The following is a 23,792-nucleotide window of genomic DNA, read 5'->3' on the forward strand; positions in this document are numbered from 1 at the left end:
AGGTTTAGTAAGCATAAGCCCTGGCCTAAGCCTTTTACGCAAGAGAGAGAAGCAGCAGCAGCCGCCGCCCTCTTGATAATTGGCTGCAGTTTCAATTTGCTGTACCAAAATTTAAGCATAATTGCAATTACAACAAGCTCGACTAACAGCAACAACAACAACGAAAATCTGTTGATGATGAGCAGCTTATGTGTGTGTGCTATATATACATATGTCAATGTAGTTGTGTATGCCACTAATAGTTATGCTGCGGCTGTTGCTGCTGTTGACTTTTGCGGCACTTTCGCTTTGCTCTAAAATAATCATGAATTAAAGTAAATTGCTTGGAAACATTGAGCGCTGCTGCTGCTGTCGTTATGTCTATTGTTGTTGTTGTTGCTTTGTGGTTTTGTCTAATGGCATTCAAATGTTTGTTGTTATTTTTTTTTGTGCGTTACGCTTATCGCTTAACGGAAGGCGTCCCCAAATTGCCGCATAAAAATTGTTAAAATAATGATAATAAAAATAAATGTGCGTGTGATATGGACAGCCATATGCCCAACTACACTACGCTACAGCTTTTAAGTAAAGTGCCCACTTGACTTTTGTTGCTGTTTAGTTTGCTTACTATAAATTAGTCATAAATTTGTTAGCATAATATTTATGAAATTCGTTGGAAATTATTCAAAAGCATATGATATGCAAATTAGCCTGCCTACGCAGCGTATACTTAATAGTAAGCTTGAAATTATATGCATATTAAATTTTGTAATTTATATACTAAGTAATTGCCTTAAATTTATAAATATTTGCAGCAATTTTTTTTGTTATACGCTGCGTATGCGCAATATTGACAGCCATAAATATTGCGGCAAACAAAGCAAATACGTATTAGTCAGCCTCTATTTTATTAAAGAATATATTTTAATATTTTTAGTTGTCAATTTGATTAATTTCTTAAATTAAAAAAAAAAAAAAAAAAAAAAAAAAATTTTGCGCTTAAAACTATAATCATTCAAAATTGAATTGCAATATTAAAATTTGCAAAAAGTAACACATGCTAAGCGCTAAGAGGCATTTTGGCATTGAAATTGTGTGTGTGTGCGTGTGTAAATCATTCAAAAGCGTATTGTATGGACTGAAAGGTTTTACGCTGCGTATGCTTCATATACAAGCGCAATAGCTAAAGTGTTGCCTACTTTGTGGCGCTTTTGTATAAAACACACACAACACTTGAAAGGTGAGAAGGCGCAGAGAGAGAGCGAGCGAGTGAAAGCTAAATTCACTTTCCATTGAAATCATCGCATTGATTTCATTCATTTGCACACACACACACATGCGCACACATAAGACACACAGACATGCAGCAAACGCTTTTATGCAATTCCAAGTATTTTTAGCTTGTAAACTATCAAGTTGCAGCATTTGTTGCTTTATGAATTGCAATGCATTTGTAAATTTTTCAGTTGAAGTGATTAACGCTCATTAGGGTGTTGTAGCTATAAAATAGACACATAATTAATTTGTTTTGAAAAAACGAAATGCGTTTCAAGTTAAATTTTCTATGCTCAAGCTGCTTAACGCTATAAACAAACACATTAAGTAATAAACTAAGCACAGCATAAATTAATTGCACTGAATTCAAGCTAAATTTTCTATACTATACAAACAAATTGTTTAAACCTAAACTTAATGTAAAACTATTTTTATTTTTAATATTTTGAGCTTCACTCAAGCTTAGCGCACCACTCCCTCTTTTATGTATTTGCTGCTTGTCTGGGCTATGCTTGCAACTTGTCGTTGCCGCGCAGCTGAGCGTGTGGCATGTCAACACCTTTTGCATTAGCCATTGCCTTTAATATTTATTATTTTATTATAATACGCTTTGGTATTGGATCTGCCAGCTTGGCTCGCTTCAGCATTTTGCCGCACAATTATTAATTAATACCTTTGGGCGTTATATATATGTAAATAAATGTTTCTGTTCTCATGTTTGCAGATAAATTGCAAAGCTCAGTGGCTTGGATAAGCATGGCGGCTTTAATTTGGTAAATTAATCCTGAAATATTTAGGTCGGCAAATACATATATATGCCATATATATACACAAGGTCACGCCCTGCCCACAGCCCACATTGCTTATGGCTTTGTTTTTTTTTAGATAAAAGGCCGCCACCGCGTATTTTTGTTAGGCAATTTAAGTCTCAACGCAGGCGCTGCCTTTGATTTGCCTTTGCGTGTATATAATCAACTCAGTTGGAAACATTTCTCAGTGCTGCGCTGCTGCTGCTGCCTCCGCTGTAACTGATACTGTTAAAGCGCCCAAAACACAGTCAGTCTGTCTGTCAAAACAAAAAGCGCTGACTGCAGCTTCGACTGCGGAAACAGCAGGCCCAAGCCAGCCAATGGACAAGGGTTCAAACAAAGCGAATCTTTTGGGTCCAAAAATAAAACTGTATTAGTGTCAGCGAGGGGCGGGGACGGGGCGTGGGCCGAGTTGCTTGCTGCAGCCAACAAATATAAACTTTGGGTTATACTTTGCGGCTTAAGTGTTGCTGCCAGAAACAACACCAACAATTGGTTGCTCACTTCGAAGCTATTCTACATATTGTGTTAAGCACTAGGCAACAAAATTTGGGTGACAAATTGTAGTTTAAAGCGGCTATATTTATTTATAAAACGTCTCATTTTTAGTTTTAATACAGCCCAGCGCTGATGCATATTCATGATTTAAGCTTATTCGTTTATTTGATATCGATACTATCGTTATTTTGTAGTTTAGTTTAAGTTTGCTTAATTTTATGCATTTACTTTTGCTAGACAGTGTAATTCCTAAGTTTTTATGCTGCTCACTTGCCTTAATTTGTTGCTTTAATAAAATTGCTTAATTGTTATCGATACTATCGATATGTTTTAGTTCAAATGAATAATAATTCATTTATTAAAAATTTTTAAATTCTTATGCTGCCCAAACTTGCCATAAATAACTCAATTGTTATCGATACTATCGATATATTTTAGTTTAAATGAACAGTGTAATTTTTAAATTCTTATGCTGCCCATACATGCCATAAATAACTCAATTGTAATCGATACTGTCGATACATTTTACATCAAATGCATAAACTATAAATTTCATGGCATTTACTTTTGCTAGGCAGTGTAATTTTCGACAGCCTTTAAATTTCGTGGCATTAACTTTTGGCGTACAGTGTAATTTTGATATTTTTCATATGGTTAGATTGACTGACTACGCAAAAAGGTTCAGGTCACGCCCAACAAAACAAAAAAATGACGACAGCTCATAGCAGCCACACGCAGAAGGCAGAACAAGGCGGGACGACTATAGAGGGCGCTTTAGTGCGGCAGCGGCTATATCATCATTTGGGTAAAGTGTTAATCCGCTTTTGTTTTCATCGTTGCTTGTTACGCTTGTGTTTGTGCCTTGGGGCAGAGTTGCAGGTGCGGCCGCCCAGTTCCGGGGTGTGTGTGTGTGTGTCAAAAAGTGTTGGCAAGTATTTGACTGCCGCTGCTCAGATTTATAGCCTAGCTGATTATTGTTGTTGTTTTTGTCTGTGGCTTACGTAATTGTAATTTAAAAGTGTTTAATGTAATTTTAGTTGTCTGTCTGTTTGCTTTTTGCTTGTCGAGGCCTAATTGTCAAGCATTTATCTTTGGCCGAGCTAACGCTTGTCGATTGCTATTTAATTTATTGCAGCCCCCCCAAACAAATTGCTAAACAAATAGCATAAAAGGGGCAGCAATTAGCTGCTCAACAGGTTCCAATTAGAGCACAAGCCAAGCAACAAGTTTGACATTGAGAGTTGAGTTGAGTTGAGTTAAAGTTTAAGTTTTGGTTTTTGTAGTTGAGCCAAAGTATCAAGCACAACACTTCACGCAATAATTTCTACACTTCACTACACACACAGACACACACACGCACGCACTTTTGGCACGAGTAAGTCCGCGTAGCATCGGCTAGAAGCAGCTTGCGCAGCCTTTTCTTGCTTTAGCTTTGGTTCAAGCGCCGTTTGTTACCTTCCGGCAAACGTGTTGCCAATCAACTGGCAGCAGCAGCAGCAGCAGCAGCTGTGCAAGTCACGAGTCCTGCCAAAGAGAACTCAAGCTCTCTCTCTCTCTGTCACGCCGAAGAGCATCAATCAAAGCTAAGCAAAGCTCTCGCTTGTGCGCTCTTTCGCCTTCAGGCCTTGGGGCCAGTCATTACTTTATCAGCGTCTAAATCAATTGCTTATCACTACGCACATAAAATTGCTATAATCATTATATATAGCATACTAAACAGTTTAATTATCTTTAAACAGCACGCTAAGTTTATAAATTTTTAGCTTTTTTTATTTGTTTACTATGCTTATAGTTTAACAATTGCAACTTGTTTTGCTTTAATTTTTATTTTATTTTTTTTGCTATTGATTTATGTTTGTGTCTTTTAGTTTACCGTTATCTATGAGAAACAGCTGTTGAGCTGCTCTCTTAGGCGCGCTAAGCTTTTCACCACGAAGCTTGTGCGAGTTGCGCGTCAGTTGTCGCCAGAGGGCGCTAGCAGCATATGCAGCTAAACTAAGTTTCTTAGGCTTAACTCTGCTAAATTTGTTATATTCTTTGATATAATTTGATAAATTCAGAAAGTATTGTTTCTATATTAGATTTTTTTTATATATTATATTTTTATATTAGATTTTCATATAATTTTGTACTATAATTTATTTTAAATATTTTTATTAAGCAAATAATTTGTGTTTGCAGCTTTGCCACATAAATCGCATTTGTTCTTATCGCTGCTTTAACAAAGTTGCAAGAATTATTGCTAAGCAAGCTATAAATTATATTTGCAACAAACTTATGCTTATCTAAACAAATTTAAATTCCACACTTTGCTGTAGTTAACTTAATTAAGTTTTACTTTCGCTTGATTTCTTGCTATATAAGGGTTATGTTAAGTTCAGTTTGTGCAGAAGTGAAACTTAAAATGTTTGTCAAAGCTTTTCTATTGCTCGCGGCAATCAATTTGCTTGCGGCGACTGAAGTTAAACTCGCAGGACGCATTGTAAACGGCGAATCTATTCCAATTGAGCAAGTTCCCTATCAGGTGGCAATTCTAGTTGACGGAAAATTCCACTGTGGTGCAGCTATTTACAGCGAGCGCATAATTCTCACTGCTGCCCATTGTACCTACAACGGAACATGGGAAAAAATTGGGAAATTCTTTAAAATACGATACGAATCAATTGCCGCCAACAGATTATCAGTTCGAGCTGGATCCATAACAAACATGTTTGGAGGACAAGTTGCTAATGTCGAAAGCTATATACGTCATGAGAAGTTTAACCACAATTTTCCCAATGATATCGCAGTGTTGCTGTTGTGCACTCCACTAACGTTCAGTGCCAGTGTGCAAAACATATCATTAACCAACGAAATGCCTAGAACTGGAGCACAAGCGCTGGTCTCAGGATGGGGAAGTACTAATCGCGTTAGTAACATTCCCATAAGTCCCAACCAATTACAAGCTGTGCATATGACAATTGTAAACTTTGAAGAGAACGATCTAATACTCCATGCTTTTAATCCTGGTAAAGGAACATGTGGTGGAGATTCGGGTGGTCCCTTGGTTATCAACAGAAAACTAGTCGGCCTTGTTACCGGTGGCCTTGATACTGTCTTTTGTGGCTCTACGAGATACGCTAGTATTTTTGCCAATGTATTCAAATTTCGCGGCTGGATCCACAATACTATACGCAATATAACGAATTCAAGCGTCCTACCATATGTACCCACTATATATTGATAAAATAAAATATTTTAACATTTTTTATTGCTACCATATATATCTAATATGTATCTAAATTTATGCATTTAATTTTTTTTTCTATTTAGCTCGAATTATATTGATTTTGATATAACAAATTTTTTGAAGCCCACAAAAACATAAATTTTTGGCTTATCATAATTTTTGGCTTAGTGCAAAAACCCACAATTTAATTTAATTTTAATTCAGCTGCAGACTGTATCAAGCCTATGGCAGCTCATTAGCGCTCCAACCACAAAACTTGCGGCACTTCGCTATGCACAAAAACCTCAAGCGCAAGCCCCAGTCCCCAATTCCAGAGGCGACTTTGATTATTGAGCTGCTAAAAATATTTGGCGCGTCAAATCTCAACGCGTTGTGGCTGTGGCGGCGGCGTCTGGCTCAAGTTATATGCGATATATTGACAAATGCTTTTGAGCAATGGCAGAGACGCGCCTTGCGTAATTTATAACACCGCAACCAGCGCTCGACGTGACTCGAACAGACGTTAACGGGCGAATTCGCATTGCCATTCGTCGTTTGCTTTTTGCAGGTGTTTAGTTATTTATGCCTTGTCACAGCTTTAAAAGAGAAAAACAAAACAAATGTTGCTGCTGTTTGTTGGGGTGTAAAGGATTCGACCCCCATGTGTTGCCACATTTAAAGTGAATACAAAATGCCAGTGAGCGTAGCAAAACAAATGCGCAAATAAAAAAATATATTTATGCATTACTTTTATTGCAGCACATTTAACAACGTTCAGAGCGTTCATATATATTACATTTATATATGTGTGCGTGTGTGTGTGTGTGTGTTTGTATATAAATGTCGCATTAAAGTCTAATTGAAAAAGAAACCACAACAGTTTGCTGCCTTGGGCTGCATTAATTTCACATCTTTCATACAAATGTAAAAATTATGCAATAATCAACTGCAAGCTCAGTTTGAAATATTATATTTAGTTAAGCTTAGTATAGCTTTTCTATGCTAATTTAATGCGGCTTTAATAAGAGAAGCAGCTGCTTGTTATACAAATTTTCACATTTATTGGCTCAAGAATTTAATGCAAAAGGAAATTCGTTGCATAAATTTTATACGTCTTTTTTATAGTTGAAAAATAGATGATCTGCGTTTTTTTTATAGCTAGCTATGAATTTATTTATGTTGGAATTGCTTTTTAAAATTTTTAATTAAAAAAAAATATTTTAAAATAATCTTTTCTATTTGATTGCATTATAATTAAAACAAACTAATATTTTATGTTGCCATAATAAAAAAAATATTGCTCAAGAATTTAATGCAAAAGGAAATTCGTTGCATAAATGTTTATACGCTTTTATATAGTTGGAAAAATGTATGATCTTTATCAGCTGACTTCTTTTTATAGCTATAAAAAAGCTAGCTAGCTATGAATTTATTTATGTTGTATTTAAAAAAATAGTATTAAAAATAAACTTTTCTATTTTGATTGAATTATAATTAAAACAATACTAATATTTTATGTTGCCAATTAATAAAAAAATATTGCTCAAGAATTTAATGCAAAAGGAAATTCGTTGCATAAATTCTTTATATGTTTTATTTATAGTTGAAAAATTTATGATCTGCTTTTTTTTTCTAGCTAGCTATGAATTTATGTTGGAATTGCTTTACAAATTTGGAATTTAAAATATATATTTTTATAAAATAAATTTTGCTACTTGCTTGAATTATAATTTAAACAAACTAAGTATTTTATGTGGCTGCCATCATAAAAAATATATATATTTAAATACACATATTAATTTGCTTATATTAATAAGTTGCACTTTATTGTAAGTAAAATAATTTGCTTTAATCAATTTAAAGCAGCAAACTTCAACTATTTTAAATGTGTTCTCAAGCATTTCAAATTATAATTTAAATTAAAATAAAGTAAGTTAAGTAAAATAATTTGTTTAGTTAATTTAAATCCGTAAACTTGGCTATTTTAAATGTTTTCGTCATAATATAAATTGAAATAAACTAAACTAAGTATACCAAATTTTTAAATAAATACGTGGCATTAAAATTAATTTCTTTGTTAAGCGTTTTATATTAAATTAAACAAAATCTAATTTCATTTTAAATACTAAAGTAAATTGTTAAATTCATATAAAGCGTTTTTGATTAATAAAATTACTATTTTAATAGGCTTTGCGTATATAAAGAAAATTGCAAGCAGCGCTCTAAAAACTTTTCCATGCTACGAAAATTTGTAATTTGTGAATTGCAGTCACTTATGCATGTAAGCGGCTTAATAATTGCAAAAGAGATTGCCACATTCTCAACTAGCACTCGACACACACACACACACACACACACATACACATGCGTAGCTGCAAAAAGCAACCACATGTGCATAACTTATAGATACAAGTTAGTCTCTTAGATACACGCGCTATATAAGCATGTAAGTGTGTGAGTTGAATGTGCGTGTGTGTGTGTGAGTTGAATGTGCGTGTGTGTGTGTGTGTGAGTGCTTGATTGTAGACTATATCTTGACATTTGAATAATGCGCGCACATTTGGCATTTTATTTTATCATCAGGCATTTGCTGTTTGCCCACCCCCCTCGGTCTTCGCTTGCGCACATCTTGAGCTGCCTTGATGATGAAATTAAACTGCGACTCTCGCGTCGTATTTACTGCACTGTTGGCTTTTATTTGCCTTTACTATTATATACCCATTCATTCAGCTCATTTTACTCACTCACTCTCTCTTGCTTTCTCTTTCTCTTTCTCTTTGTTTAATGCCTGGCAATCTTTTAGCCCCGAGAGTAACATTGCTTACATTCTTTTTCGCTGACAGCTTTGTGTAGTTTGTCTGTAATTACCACGTAAAGCGGCATTTGCAACAATTTCATTGTTGCATGCCATAAAAAAAAAGGTGCAAAAAGTTGCAACTCGCGCTTTGTTACACATTTCTTTGCAATTCAGCGGCCTATGCGAATTTTGTTGACTTTTGTATTTGTTTATTTTTATTTTTTTTTATTTTTTGGGCAACAGTTGCCTTGGCCTTTTCCATGTGCTTAACAATGCATTGAAATTTTGATTGCAAGCATTAAAATGCAAGCGCAGTGCTTGACAACAACAACAACAACAATAGGAATAACAAACAACAACAAAGCATAATGAGCTTGCTACGCAGCGGTCCTGGGCACAAGGCCAGCCAAGCATGTTGCTGCTACAAAATGTTGCCCTTATTTATAGTTTCGTATGTTTTTTCTTATTTTCGCCGTTTTTTTCTTAATTTTTTAGCATGTTGACGACAGCTTAGACAGCACTAACGAGCAACTGCTGCTGCTGCTATTCTTGTAATCATAGGACAGCAGTAAAAATAATTAAAAATATGCTATAGAGCAAAAGAAAAAATGCGTTGAAGTAAATTTTAAAAAATGTCAAAGTGTTTAAAAAAAACAGTAAGCAAAGTAGAAATTATAAATGATTAATTTTATATAAAATAAAATTAAATTAATTAGAAATTTATATTCATTATACAGGAAAACTATAAGCGCAAATTAAAAACAATTTTTTTAAAATAAATAATGCATATTAATAATAATACTAATAACTAAATTGAAAAGAGGAAGATATATAATATAATACAAAAATTATTTGTTGTAGTTATTAACTAATGAATTAATTTAGAAATACTATAAATTGAAAAATATAGAGAACTAAATAGAGACACTTAAATAGTATAAAGAATATAAATTGACAAAAAGGCGAATTTATTTATTTAAATCTTAAGCAAACAAAACTCAAATGAAATCTAAAAATAAATAGAAAAATGAATTTCAAAACTAGTTAAAAAAAAAAAACAAATAAAGTATTAAAAGTAAAATTTAGAATAGCAAAAAAAAAATAGTTTTACAAATATTTGAAGTGAAAATTTAAATTAATTAAGCTCAAAAGTGATTGAAAGATTAAATAGATAAATTTATTTAAGAACTAGTTAAACTAATATATAAAAAGTATTTGAAGTAAAATTTAGAAAACAAAGGAAATTGAAAAAAAAAGAAAATATTTAATTTTGTTTATTTTTAAAGTAAAAACTTATTCAAAAAAATATTTTAAATATTTAATTTCATTTATTTTTGAAGTGCAAACCTAAATTGAAAAAAATATTTAATATCATTTATTTTTGAAGTGCAAACTTTAATTGAAAAAAATATAAAAAATATTGAATTTTATATATTTTTGAAGTGAATATTTAAATTGAAAAACAAATATAACAATATATAACGCAACTTTGTGCGTTTTTTTACAAATATTTTTGATATGTTTTATTTACTTGTGCAATGTTTTGCATTCATTTTTGGGGGCTGTGCAAAATAAATCAGAAAATCAATAAAACTAAAGCATTGTCGAGTGAGCGCACACAACACAAATTGTGGCTGTGGCAAGAGGCGAAGCTGTGTGGCAACAAATTGGACTCGTGCCTTGGCAGCCTTCTAGGCCAGGCTATGAAGTGTTTTTTGCTGCCGGCATTGAGTGTAGCAGAGGCTGACAAATTCTTTTTAAACTGTGCACAATGCAAATGTTAAATATTGATTGAGTCAGCTGATTAGGTTGACAAAATAAAAATAAATTTATATCGAGCAGCAAATTGGCAAACGGCGAAATGATAAAATTGCTTTGTCAGTTCAGCGGCTTTTGCATGGTCATTAAGTCTATAAAAATGCCAGCGCTCACACGTATTATTTGCCCAATGTACATATATTTCATATTTATAACATAATTCGATATAATACAACAGGCACACACACATTGCATATAATGATGGCAGGCCACATCGTAAAAGCTGAAATCAGCTTTTGGTCGTCGTCGCAGCACACACAAGCGACAAATAATAATGCCCGCTGACCAAATAACAACAAGAGCGACAAGAGCAGAGCAGCAGCGTCAAGGGCGCGTTAACAATGAGGCAGATAAACAGGCAAACACACACACACACACACACTCATACAGCAGCAAACAGCGAAACGCACTTTGCTCACTCAGGCATTAACATCTGTTGTCTTCAGCTGACCATTTATACAGTATATCTGTATGTGTGTGTGTGTACCTTCGATTTATGTGTGTGTCTCATCAAATACACACACCACACATACACTCAGTTCTCAGTAGTTTGCTGCTCAGCTATTTATAGTTATAGACTTAACCTCCATTGGGCAAATAATCGTAATGGCTAATGGATTTAGTAAATATGCCAGCTCAGTGATTTGCCCCCGCATAAAGAATAAAGCAAGGCGCACGTAGTAGGGCGCATTTTCTATGGCTGTGTGTACCATGCGGCGTATGCGCAATTTGTGCTTGCAAATAGCAATTCGAAAGGCATTCGAATGACTGCAATTAAACTATGTAGACGCTTGGGTATGGCAAAGCAATTCAGCAACTTACACTGAGCGAAAAATCGTATGCAATAAATAATTAACAATTTTGCAAAAAATTATAAGCATTTTTTAATTTATCAAATTAGCTGTATTAAATTTATACTTTCGAGTACACTGCACAAAAAGCTCATCATAAAATGAATAATTCATTTTATAATATAGCAGCAATTAAAATTGAATTAGCTATTTATGCATTTTTATTAAAGTACATTGCATAAAAATTACTTTCCACAATTATTTAGCAGCTAATAATTAATAATTATACATTTTTTCAACATATTAATTTATAAATAAATTTAATTTGTGCTCAAGCTGAATAAATTGTTGCATTTATTGAATTTTTTGCTTTCTAATTCAAGTACACTGAACACAAAGTTTTGCAAATAATCAATAAATAGCAATTTTGCGCTAAATGATTTAATAAATTATTATATTAAATAGTGAAGCAGCAAAATTACTTGCAACATTTATTTATTTCGATTTTTAATTGAAGTACAAAAGTACAGCAGCGTATAAAAAATTAACAATTTAATTAATTAATTTATTGCGTGAAAATGTTAAAAATGTTTGCATTAATTATATATGTTGGATTTTAAGTTAAGTACGCTGACTAGAAAATTTAGCAAAGCATAAATAATTAGATATTTAGCAATAAATAAATTATTAAATTAAATAATTCATATATATTATAATTCTATTTTATATATTTATTTTTATTTTGCATTCTTATTTAATTACGCTGACTCGGTAATTTAGTAAAGAATAAACAATTAGCAATTTTGCAATAAATAAATTACTAAATGAACTAACTCATATATAAATTAAATTAAATTAACTCATATATTAAATAAATAAATGAACTAATTCATATATATTATTATTCTACACAATATATTAATTTTGCTAAAATTATTTATTTATTTACAAGCTAATCAAGCAGCAAACATTGCATAAAAATAAAGCAATTTGTATTGTTTTTATACGAATCTAGTCACACATATGTGTGTGGCTTGCGCTTTCAATGGTAGTTGCAACATGATTATTTCATTTTTAATCAAATGCATTGACAGCTGCTGTGCTTGGTCAGCTGCATGACCCTCAAAGCAGCGCCCCAGCTCTTGCTCTTGCTCTATTATGTTTCGCTCTTGGCACTGGTCCAACTGTCAGTCTAAGCGCAGTTGCTTTAGTGCGGCGCTGTCTTTAACATTTGTCGCAAATGCAAGACAATTCTCAGCTGTCTCATTTCAAGAGCGAGCTGCTTTAGTCATCGTCGTTGCTGCTGCTGCTGCTGCTGCTTTGATGTTGCTTAGAGCCCCAGCAGCGTCTTGAGTTAATGTTCAGCATGCGCCTTTAAATATGCTAATAATATTTTTTTTCTTCTGCTGGCAGCTGGTTTATTAAATTTCTACGGCAACACAGTAAACCAAATGAATCCCCCCCCAGAGTTCTTTGCTCCAAATTGGCAGCCAAATGACATAACTTATTTAGCATCTCCTCTCGGTTGGCAGCAGCGTGTAAATTAAGAGCTGAGCCGCTGCTGAGCTTTTTCATGGACCCACAACAACAGATTGAAGCAGCAGCAAGTTTCATTTTTATTATTAAAGTAAAACTGTGAAATTTCGTTGCGTTTGCTTATGCAAAAATAATTATTTAATTGCACGTAAAGTTGTTGGACTGGCAGCGAGATTTTAACTGAATTTTTATTGTCAATTGCAGCTCAGAGCAAGTGCAAAAGTCTGACTAATAATATTTTTATAATTTTTAAGCTTTGTTTATTTAGTTTAAGTATTTAAGCTTATGCTGCGTTTTAATTGTTGTTTGCATAAAATGCATAAATAATAATCTTATTGATTAAGCGACAATTTACAAATTTACAGCGCAATTAAGCGCCGTTAACACCTTTGGCAGTTAACAGCTAAATGCAAATTTGTTATAATTATTGTTAATTTACAAACGCTGGTTGGCTTGCCAATAAATTGATATTAATTATAATATGCATAGTCAGTTTACTGTTTGTTTGTTGTTGTTGCTGCTGCTGCCTGTTGTTTGCTTATTTAGCTGACCTGATTGATTGGCCACAGACTCACAAAAGCAAACACACACACACGCAAAGCGACCTGGCCATAAATCATAATTGACTACACAGCCAGCTTCATAAATATTTAAACACAAAACAATAAATCAAAAGCGCAGACAGACATGTTTTCAATTTGAAAATTTTATGTTCAATTAGTATAAGCAAAGTAAAAAATATAAATATTTAATTTTTTAATTGAGAACATATAAATTTTTATTTTTAACACACTTAATTTTTGACCTTATTTGCTACAATTAAGTTGAAAAATATATTTTTTCTACTAAATTTTTATTTTATTTTGTTGCTACATTTTTTTAAATATTAAATTAAGTTAAAAAAAGTTGCTTGCTTCTATTTTATTGCAATTTGCTATGCACGATTTCAAAATATTCAACAATAGCGTCAAATGTTTTTTAAATTGAATTTTTTTATTTTGCTAATATAAAAAAAAACTTTATCGCAGCAGTTTACTGCATTGATTTTCAATTTTGTGCATATTAAATGCGCATTTTAAAAAGCAGCCGCACGTAAAAATCGACAATTGCCCAATAAATTTCTTTTGTAATGGGGGCGACGGCAGCAAATTTTATATTTTGCGCGTGAAAATGGGCAAATGTAGAGATAAATTTAAATAAATTTGTATTTCTAGTTGATTTGTTAAATGATTTGATTGGCATATAGATAAATATTTGCTGTGTGTCTTTTATAAATATGCAAATGACTTGATTTTGTTTAACTTACGCATTGCGTATACGCCATGTGTAGCGCCATTGACTTACCTTAGATGTTTATGCGTGCTGCAAAGAATGAAAAGAACAAACAAAGTGTTAGACATTGATTCAAATGCAGCAAAAACAAAAATACAAATACATAAAGCTTTGATTTGCTTTATTTTTTGGGTTAGCATATCACATTATGCAGCACTAAAGCTTAGTTTAGCCCAAAATCAGGCAGATAAAGAGCGAATGTGATGAGCTGTTTATATTTATGATGATGTTGGTCCCACGCTCACACACACACACTCCAAAACTAGATTAACTTACTTAAGCTGTGGCTTGTGGCCTGAAGTGCAACAATCAGTGTTGCCAAACTTTGTGATAAAAATAGCCAAAAATTATTAACATGGCTGTTGGAATAGCAATAAGAATTACTAAACAATATTTATGTAAATTAATGCCCAGTTACAATTAAATATAATTAAAGACAAATGCAATATTATTCGAGACTATTCAAAATATTTAAGAATATAATACTTGTAGGTTATTCAAACTAACCGAAATGATTAAAAACTAATATCTTTAATTACAAATTAATTCTAATTAAAAATAATTGAAGATAAATTCAGAGTTATTTGAGATCAATTCAATTTAATTGAGTATAAAATAGTTGAGAAAATTTTTAAAAATTCTTTAGTTTAAAAATCAGATTATAATCGACCTAAAAAAAATTATTTGATTTGATAATTTTAATAATTCAGATAATTTTTTAATAATTTTAAATATTTTCTATGCTCGAATTAGAGTTGAGCAAAAACGAAACTAATCAGAATTTAATTATTAGTTCAAACAGAATTAATATGCAACTATTAAGGAATATAGTCAGTAAAAAAAAAGTTTAATTTAGCTATAAAATAGCTAATGTAGCAGCAGCGCTAAAACGGGCCGTGTGGTGCGTGTGGCGCGCATATTTTTGGCAAATGAAATTCTTGTGGGCATAAATATAATGTTACGGCTCAATGAGCTTACTTTGACCACACACACACACACTTGAGCACACACACACGCAGATGTGAGGCACACACATAAGTCATTAGTGCTTTCTTGATTTATATATTCCACTTACATGCAGACTTTAAGCTATAGGCAGGCGGCCTCTTAGGCAAATTTACTCTAAGCTTGGCCAACTGCATTTAATTGCCGCAGCGCAGGTTAGCAAATATTTTTAGCATAAATCCCAGAGCGACTGAACGAAAACAGTAACAATTAGCAGCATGGCTAATGAGCAGTTGAGCTAAAAGCGCACGCTGAGGTCAGTGCAAAAAGTTTAAGCGCCGCTCCGCTCTTAATGACATCCATTAACGCAGTAAGCAAAGTACGATAAACACCCACCCACCACCCACACACACATCTCTAAGCACACACATACACTCTCAGCTCAGCTCAGCTCAGCGCCTCGTAAGCGTTGTTGGCTTACGCACTCTTTGTGCTAATCGGCGTTTGCCTTTACGCTTTGCCTTTGCACTGTTTGCATATTTTTTCAAGCGTCGCGTCGGGTCGCAGCTCTAAAATACCCTAGGGGCGTCTAAGAGTAACGAGCCGCTTCGATTTAATAGCAATTTAATACGAAAAAAATGTATAAAGCGTTAAAAAGTATTTAAATTAAATAAAAATATATAATTAAATATCAAATTTGAAAATGTAAAGAATAAATTCTTCTTTAATGTTTGTATTCTTTCTTTAATTTACTGAAAATTAAATACAAAAAAAATGTTAAACACTCTTTTTTATAGATTTAATAGCAATTTAATACAAAAAAGTGTCTAAGAATTAAAATGTTTTTAATTAAAAAATCCTAATAAATAAATAATAAGAATAAAATTCTAAGCAGTATCATTGCTTAAGTTTGTTTGAAAATTAAATATAAAAAAATTATAGAAATACAACATGAAATTAAAAATTTTTAAACATATACTGAACTTAAATAGAAAAACTTTTCATATAAAATTTAAATATTTGTAGAATTAAATCTTCTTCATATTTGAATTTGTTCGCGATTTAATGCAAATTATTTTTCATATCACAATCTCTTTTAATTTTTGAATTTTTTACTGGATTAATGACAAAATTAAATTTTAAAAAATTTAAAAATTATTTAAAAATATTTAATTAAATATAGTTATGTGTTATATTAAATTATATAACAGCCTGAAGTCCTTTGTTGATCTGGCTATATTCCTTCTTGCGATTTAATGAAAATTATTTTCATTATTTGAATTTTTTCCTGGATTTAATGAAACATTTAATAATAATAAAAAAAAATGTATTGAGTATTTAAAAAGTAATAAAGCTTGGGATTTAATATTTTAATTCATTCTTCGATTTGATGAAAATTTATTTAATACAATTAAAGCATTTCAAAAACTTTCATAATGCAATCGTTTATAAATTGCTTCTACGAGTTAAACAAAAAAATACTTTAAATATTTTATGACACTTGTTTTAATATTTCAATGCTTAAATTGCATTTAAATGCTTAAATATTTTGCAGCTCGTCTGCAAAACTAATCAAAACAACAAACTTATAAATACTTTTTTAAATCGACTTATAGCGCATAATTGAGTTGAGAGCAGCTCTTAAGTGAACTTGTTGTATCTATTTGCATGTATACACTTTATTTTTAGTCGCAGCTCTTTTGCCTCAGCTCAATCCAATTATTGTGCTACAAATTCATTAAGTCCAGCAGTTAACAGTGAGTGCGACAGAGATGGCGGCAGAGATAGAGTGAAAGAGAGAGAGCAAGAGACTGATAGGCAAGCCGACGGCTCAACAAAATTAATTATCCAGCAGCATTAGCAGCAGTTTCGTTTCTTCGACAGCACGAGCAGCTGAGAGGCGCTTTACACTTTCACCCCCCCCCCCAGCACCACCCCCTGGCTGTTAAGCTGACGCGCTGTCAACTTTGCATATTTTCACACTCCACACGCCTTCGCCTTTCGCGGATTTTCATTAACTTTTGCGTCAAGACTGCGGTCATCAATTAAAATTTCAACTGAATGTACCAACGCACTGGACTTACATGTATTGCTGTCTCTTTCGCTCTCTATCTATCTCTCTAATGTGCTGTTCCCTAGAGATACAAAAATTGTGCGTAGTTTGCACATTTCCATGTCTCCTGCCACTTTAATGAAGTTGTAATGAGTCAAAGGGCAAACAAATTTGAGGACGTTCTATCTCTCTCTCGCTCACACTCTATTTTATTTTTGTTCCGAGCTGTTGAGCAAGCAAATATTTACCCATATAAATTACTGACATATCTGCAATCTAGAATCCCGACGAACGTGTGGCATGTTCCTACGTGCAACGCATGACCAAGCGCAACATTTTTTTAAACGCTATTGTAATATCGAATATTTAATGCTCTCCCCAGGGGGCGAGCTCAAAGCTTTAAGCAAATAAAGCAATTTTCGTTGTTTAGTTTGGCTTTGGGTTTTAAGCAACGCAAAAAGATTTTTCGTTATTTTATTGTATATATATACTCGATCTCTCGCTTTCTTTTATACTGCAGTTAATTGAAATTTATGCATAAATTATGCACTTCACAATGGACAAGAATAAACAACAACAATGTTTATTTTTTATGCCATGAAAATTTGATGAGCAGCAGCCGGCAGAAAAGTCTTTTTATTATTTTGTGTTATTTTCTTGCTGTAACTAAATAAAAAAATACGTTTTGTGTCTATTTGAAATGCAAGCATCAGCATGTGGCAAAGGCAAATGCAAATTTATTGCTGCTGCCGCTGAGTGAGACAACAGCGAGAGCGAGAGAGCGACACTTTGTGTTGGTGACACAGTTGAGCGCTTGAGCATTGCACGACAAACTGTAACTGCTTGCCACATTGTGTGGCACACTTCGAATTCGATACAATTTAGCATTTCAAGAATTAAGCTACAGCTGCTTCTGTGTCTGGTTTCGAAATATTCAATTTGTATGCCAACTTTTTGCAGCGACTGTTAATACAAATCGACAACAGCAACTACGAAAATTGTTGTATGCTCAGTCTCTAGCGCTGGCCTCTCAGCCCATATGGCTCTGCTCTGCTCTGTGAGTGTTTTCAAGCAGCTTAAGGCGCTTACACTGTCACCTGACTGACACACACACACACACACACACACACACACGTATAAGCAACGAGTGTAGAATTTCTCAGCTCTTGCCTAACCTGAGTGCTTTTCGACCTAAATAAGTTGAGCTGGCATTTTTTTAAAACAATCCACAGCGGCATGTTATACAATTTATATGTATGCGTGTGTGTGTGTGTGTGTGCCTCGCTACCCTAAGCCAACAAATTTATTGAGAATTGTAGAGCAGGCCTTGGCCATTTTATTTGACTCAAAATATTTGCCATTTTTTAGGCGTCACCTTTTTTTAGCTTTAAGTTGACAGCAAACAAGCAACAAACAACAACAACTACAACCATTTGTTGTTTAAATGTTGTGTTTTAGTGCAAAAAGTAGCTTAGTGGCTAGAAAAGGGTCTACACGCTTTACTAGCTGTGAACTCTGACCTATTTTCTGAAATGTCTCAAGCAAGTGCCAATTTATTAAAATTGGGCAAAACTGACAGAGCCAGTGAAAGTTTAATTTACAAACTTTTTGTAACGCATTTAAAAGTTGAAAATAATTATATTTTTGAGCTTTGATATTCATTTATTTTATGCAATTTTATTGTATTAATTTTTTTTAATGGTATTTATTTTTCTAGTATCTAATAATTAAATAAGTTCAATCATAGCTGCTGCTATGAAGATTTTCATATAATATAATTAATAATATTATATAATCAATAGTGTAAAATTGTCAAGACTTTTCTTAATTATTTTGGAATATTTAAATATTATTTTTAGTATTTAATAATTTTATTAATTCAATCATAGCTGCAGCTAAATGAAGATTTTTTATTTTATAATTAATAAAATTATATAATAAATAGTAGAAAATTGTCTTAAGACTTTTCTTAATTATTTTGGAATATTTAAATAATTTATATATTATTTTTAGCATACAACACATTAATTACTAGACTTGCTTACTTTGAAATTGCATATACATATTTTAAATGAACATTGATTGAGCAATAGACTTTTATTAATTATTTTCGAATATTTAAATATTCAAATATTATTTTTACACATATTTCTTGTTATGATATAAATTATATTTAAGCAAAAATAATTATCAAACGTTTAATGTCTTTATTTTTTTGTATGTACATTGGAACATTTTTTTTTTTATTTTACATTCGATGTTCGATTGTACTTCTGTCTGTCCAAATTTAGACCTCATGGCTTTTGTAAACTGCAGGCAGTAACTTTGAAATGTCATTTCACGTATATTTTTAACTTTCCCTTTACAAGGTCAGCTGCATATTCAAAACAGAAAAACTGACAACAACAAGAAATGAAAATCTACTCAAGTGCGCTGAATGAAAAACCTTATCGAAATTGCAGTGAACTTTCCACTTAGACTAAGTGAGTAAAAAATAAAGAAGAAGCAGCAGAACCGCAACCCAATCAGCTGACAAAACATTGTGCCCTGTGTATATTCGAGATAGCTACACTGTTCAACAAAGTGAGCATATTTTTTATATGCATGTGTATGTCTGCTCTGCTTGTTTATAGCGCATTTTGCTGAAACAAAGCAGCGTTCCGGAACATTGCACAATAATATAGCAACAACAACAACAACAACAAAAATAGCAGCAGCCCCGAAATAGGCGAGAAAAGCTGCAGGAGCAGCCAACGAGGAGCTCAGCAAATTGATTTTGATAACTTGCTGTCGCGCTTGTCCTGCAACAAAATTTATAACAGCAAAAAAAGCTGAAATAAAATAAATGTAAAAGTGAAAAAAATGTAAACGCCGCACAGTTTGTTCGTCACTTGTCAGGCCGTAAAAGCAAATTACTTAAAGTTCATTGCTTTAAGCGTCTGTGGAACTGAAGCTGAAGCTTCTCTCACTTGATGCTTGATGATGGGTGATGAACGCTGACAGCGCTCTCCTGAGTAGAGCGAGAGAGAGAGAGATACATGTTCTGCTTCTTTTTCTGCTGCCTATTCTATTCTTCTTTATGCATTTCATTTGCTGTCAGTCAGCTTGCATAAGCAGCGAGTAGCTCTTGACTGCTCAATTACGTTTTCAAATTTACGCAAACCGAGAAGTAAATGTGGCATAGAAGTTTACAAAAAATAAATTTAAATTTAGATTAAACTTTTGTTTGACTAATAAGAAACTTTAAGTAACGTTTTAATAAGTAACGAGTAGCTATAAAGTTGCTTAAATGTAACGAGTAGTATTTTAAATGTGCCCTAAGTTATATATGCTGTTAGATTTAGAAAGTAACGAGTGCAAAAAGTAGCGAGTAGCTGCATATTTGCACTAATGCAAGCATATTAATCAGCGAGTAGTGAAATTTTATAATTAGATTTTAAGCTTTACGAGTAGCGAGTAAAAATGCAACGAGTAGTTATAAAAATTGAAAAGTAACGAGTAGTTAACTATTTCTAGAAATGCAAGTATATAAATCAGCGACTCGTATACAATTTTAAATCAAGCTTAAAGAGTAGCGAGCAATAATTAACTCGCTATTAAAAAGTAACGAGTAGTTAACTATTTCTAAGAAATGCAAGTATATAAATCAGCGAGTCGTTATACTATTTTAAATTCAAGTTTAACGAGTAGCGAGTCACAATTAAACTCGCTATTAAAAGAGTAGCGAGTAGCGTACTAGCCGAATGTTCAACACACACACGCAATATCCTTCAAAATCAAAGTCAATCGACGCAATTGCGGACGGATTTGAGCAAAAGCAAAACCAAAATATTGCTGACACCCAAAAAGGCTCATCCATCAATTTCGACACATCCCCAAAAGGACGACAACAGCCAAACAGCCAACAGCACAGGAGAGCGTCCTGTCTGGCGCCTAGGCCTTTGACCACTTTATATAAATGATGGCCGGCCGGCCAGAGCAGCGGAGCGCAATCTACATTTTTGCTTTTTCTTTTTGTTCTCGCTTGTGCTTTCATTTAATGAAAAGGACTTGAGCAGCCCTTTTTTTCTTTTTGCTCTGATTTCATTTGCGCCTTTTGGATTTTCGGTTTTTGGGCTATGGCGACACTTTTATTGGTCCCTTGGGATACAAGCCAAGCACCTAAGCCGATTTGAGTTTGACATAAATTATGTCAATCGTGAGGCATTAATGAGCTCAACTGAATTATAGCCGCATGTCCTTGCCAAGGCTGTCAACTAAATAATTTAAGTACAAAAAAACTGTGTCAGGGCAAATGTTTTTTTGCCTGCGTTTAACTTTTGTCTAACAGTTTGTGGTGTCTCTTTCTCTTTCACCTGCAAAAAGCAAGTCGACTGTTTAATTATGCAGCGAGTAGGCGGCGGCGTCGCAAGCAACAAAAACTTTACTCATATGCGAATAGAAAAAAGTTTGCGCAAGTTTAAATTAAATGCTCGCTAGGCAGAGACCAATAGACTTGAGTGTTTGCCAAATGGGCGGGCGGGCCGGGGCAATAAATCAATGTGTGCTGACCGAACCCTTGACTACGCATATAAAGTTCAAGGCCATAATCCACAATTGATGCCGCCAATCATGTCATACATAATGCATGAGTAAGAAGAAGAGAGCAGCAACAACAGGTGCAGCGTATATTACACTGAAGCATATGTTTATATAGTAGCTATAGCTACTTTGTTGTGTGTGTGTGGCCAATTAGAAAATTTGCACGTTTTATAGCCGCATAGAGAGAAAAACAACAACAACTACACTTGGGAGCTGCCGACGATAAACTTTTCCTATTACCCCACCGCAAAAACTGACAAAAAGTAAACAGCGCTAGCAGTTGAGCATGGGTGGGGGGGTCAAGGCCAACTGGGAGCTACACATATATTTCTGTGGTTTTTCCCTGCAAATTAAATAACAACAAAAGTCTAATTGAGTTTTAAGTTGCAACTGTTGCTTACAATATTATAAAAATACTATTTTAAGTACGAGCCAAATAACAAAAGTCAAGTTTATAATAACATAGCTCTGGCATAATATTATGATATATTTATAATTACAACACTTTTCATGATCTCTAAGCTCTAAGAATTGGTCAAAAATTAATTTTAAGGCTAAGAACAATTATTCTTATTTTTGTAATATAATAGTAAGCTTTAAATAATGTCAAATTTATTATTTTGTGTATAAACGGAATAAATATTGCTTTTAAAATAATTTTATAGATAAGAATCAAGTTATTTTAATTAAGAGAAAAAATTGTACACATAAATCTAATGATATTTAAAATTGTAAAACAAATTCTGTCTAAATTTATTTTACAGAATTTTAGCCCACCCCTTTTTTCGACACCTCACAATTTTACTGCAACAATTTCAATGACTAACAAGAAATTTAAAACGCAATTCAGTTAAAGTCAGTTAAAATCAATAAATAAAATCAAAAAATAAATGGTTTTATAACTTGTATTAAAAATTTGTGGCAATTATTTGAATTTAAAACAAAATTTCCCTACATCAATAAATTTAATTTATTTTACTCCCAATTTTATCTTCAATAATCAATCCAAAAATTATATTTTAACTTTTATTGTCTTAATTTTATTTATTTCAATTTAAAATTTAATTAATTTTTGCATTTGTTACTTCATTTAAATTTATTAATTTATAGCTTACAACAGCTGCAGAGCTTTATGCCAAGCTAAATATCACACTCTAAATTCATTAAAAAACTACATAAAGTTTTTAATTGAATAATTTATGCGCGCATTATTTAAACACTTAGGTTGAGTCGCCACTATGGCTAAAAGTCGTTTGGCTGCAACGTTAATAGCTTGGCCGCCATTTTGGCTGCCACAGCAGCTAGCGCATAAACTAAGTGTGTGTGTGTATTCGTGTGTGTGTGTGTGTATTATGCCTTGTTAAACAAATCAGCGTTTTCAGGGTCGCTAATGGCAATCAGGCTGCAAAATTTGCGTCTCCACGTAGCCGACTATTGTGTCATGTGTGCAATGTGCCTATAGCTCATGTAAACCGTCACGCTGAGTGCCAGTCGAGAGCACTAAACGAGTGAGTTGAGTGATAAGAAGAGAGAAGGCTAGACAAGCGTATGGCAGCATTTAATTTCCATTTATTGTAAAAGCTTGTCGATTTGGTTGCAACGGAAAGAAAAAAAGCGAAAGGACAGCGAGAGAGGACTTAATGTGTCTTGCTGAGTGTTGCAAGTGAGAACGTCCTTGGGTTGGACGCACACAACAACACCACACACTTAGTTCCATAAGCATGAGTTAGCAGAGATAATTTTTAGTTGTATGTGGTATTGCCATTTAGTTTCGTCCGGCATCGTTTGCGCAGGCACTTAAATATGAGCAAAAAGGTAGCAGCAGATACACGTTTACCTTGGGAGACATAACTAAGCTCTCCCCATGATGAACTTCGCGGACAGCTAAGAACATTGCTGCTGAGCTCGTAAACAAACATAATTCATAAGCACTCTCAGGCAACTCACTTTGGACACACAATTGGTCAACACACACTACACACAAGCACACACCATCTTAGCCAAGCCATTAACACTTTATAAAAATGGCCGTCCGCTAATGCCTGACGGTCTGTTGAGTCAGTCAGTTAAGTTGTCTCTTTCTTTTATTTCTGTTACTAACTAATGCCAAATCAGTCAATAAATCGATCACATGCATTATTTATAATGACCAAGACACGCAGCTAACTAA

Source organism: Drosophila busckii, chromosome 2L (genome assembly GCF_011750605.1).
Source record: "Drosophila busckii strain San Diego stock center, stock number 13000-0081.31 chromosome 2L, ASM1175060v1, whole genome shotgun sequence".
Lineage (NCBI taxonomy): Eukaryota > Metazoa > Arthropoda > Insecta > Diptera > Drosophilidae > Drosophila > Drosophila busckii.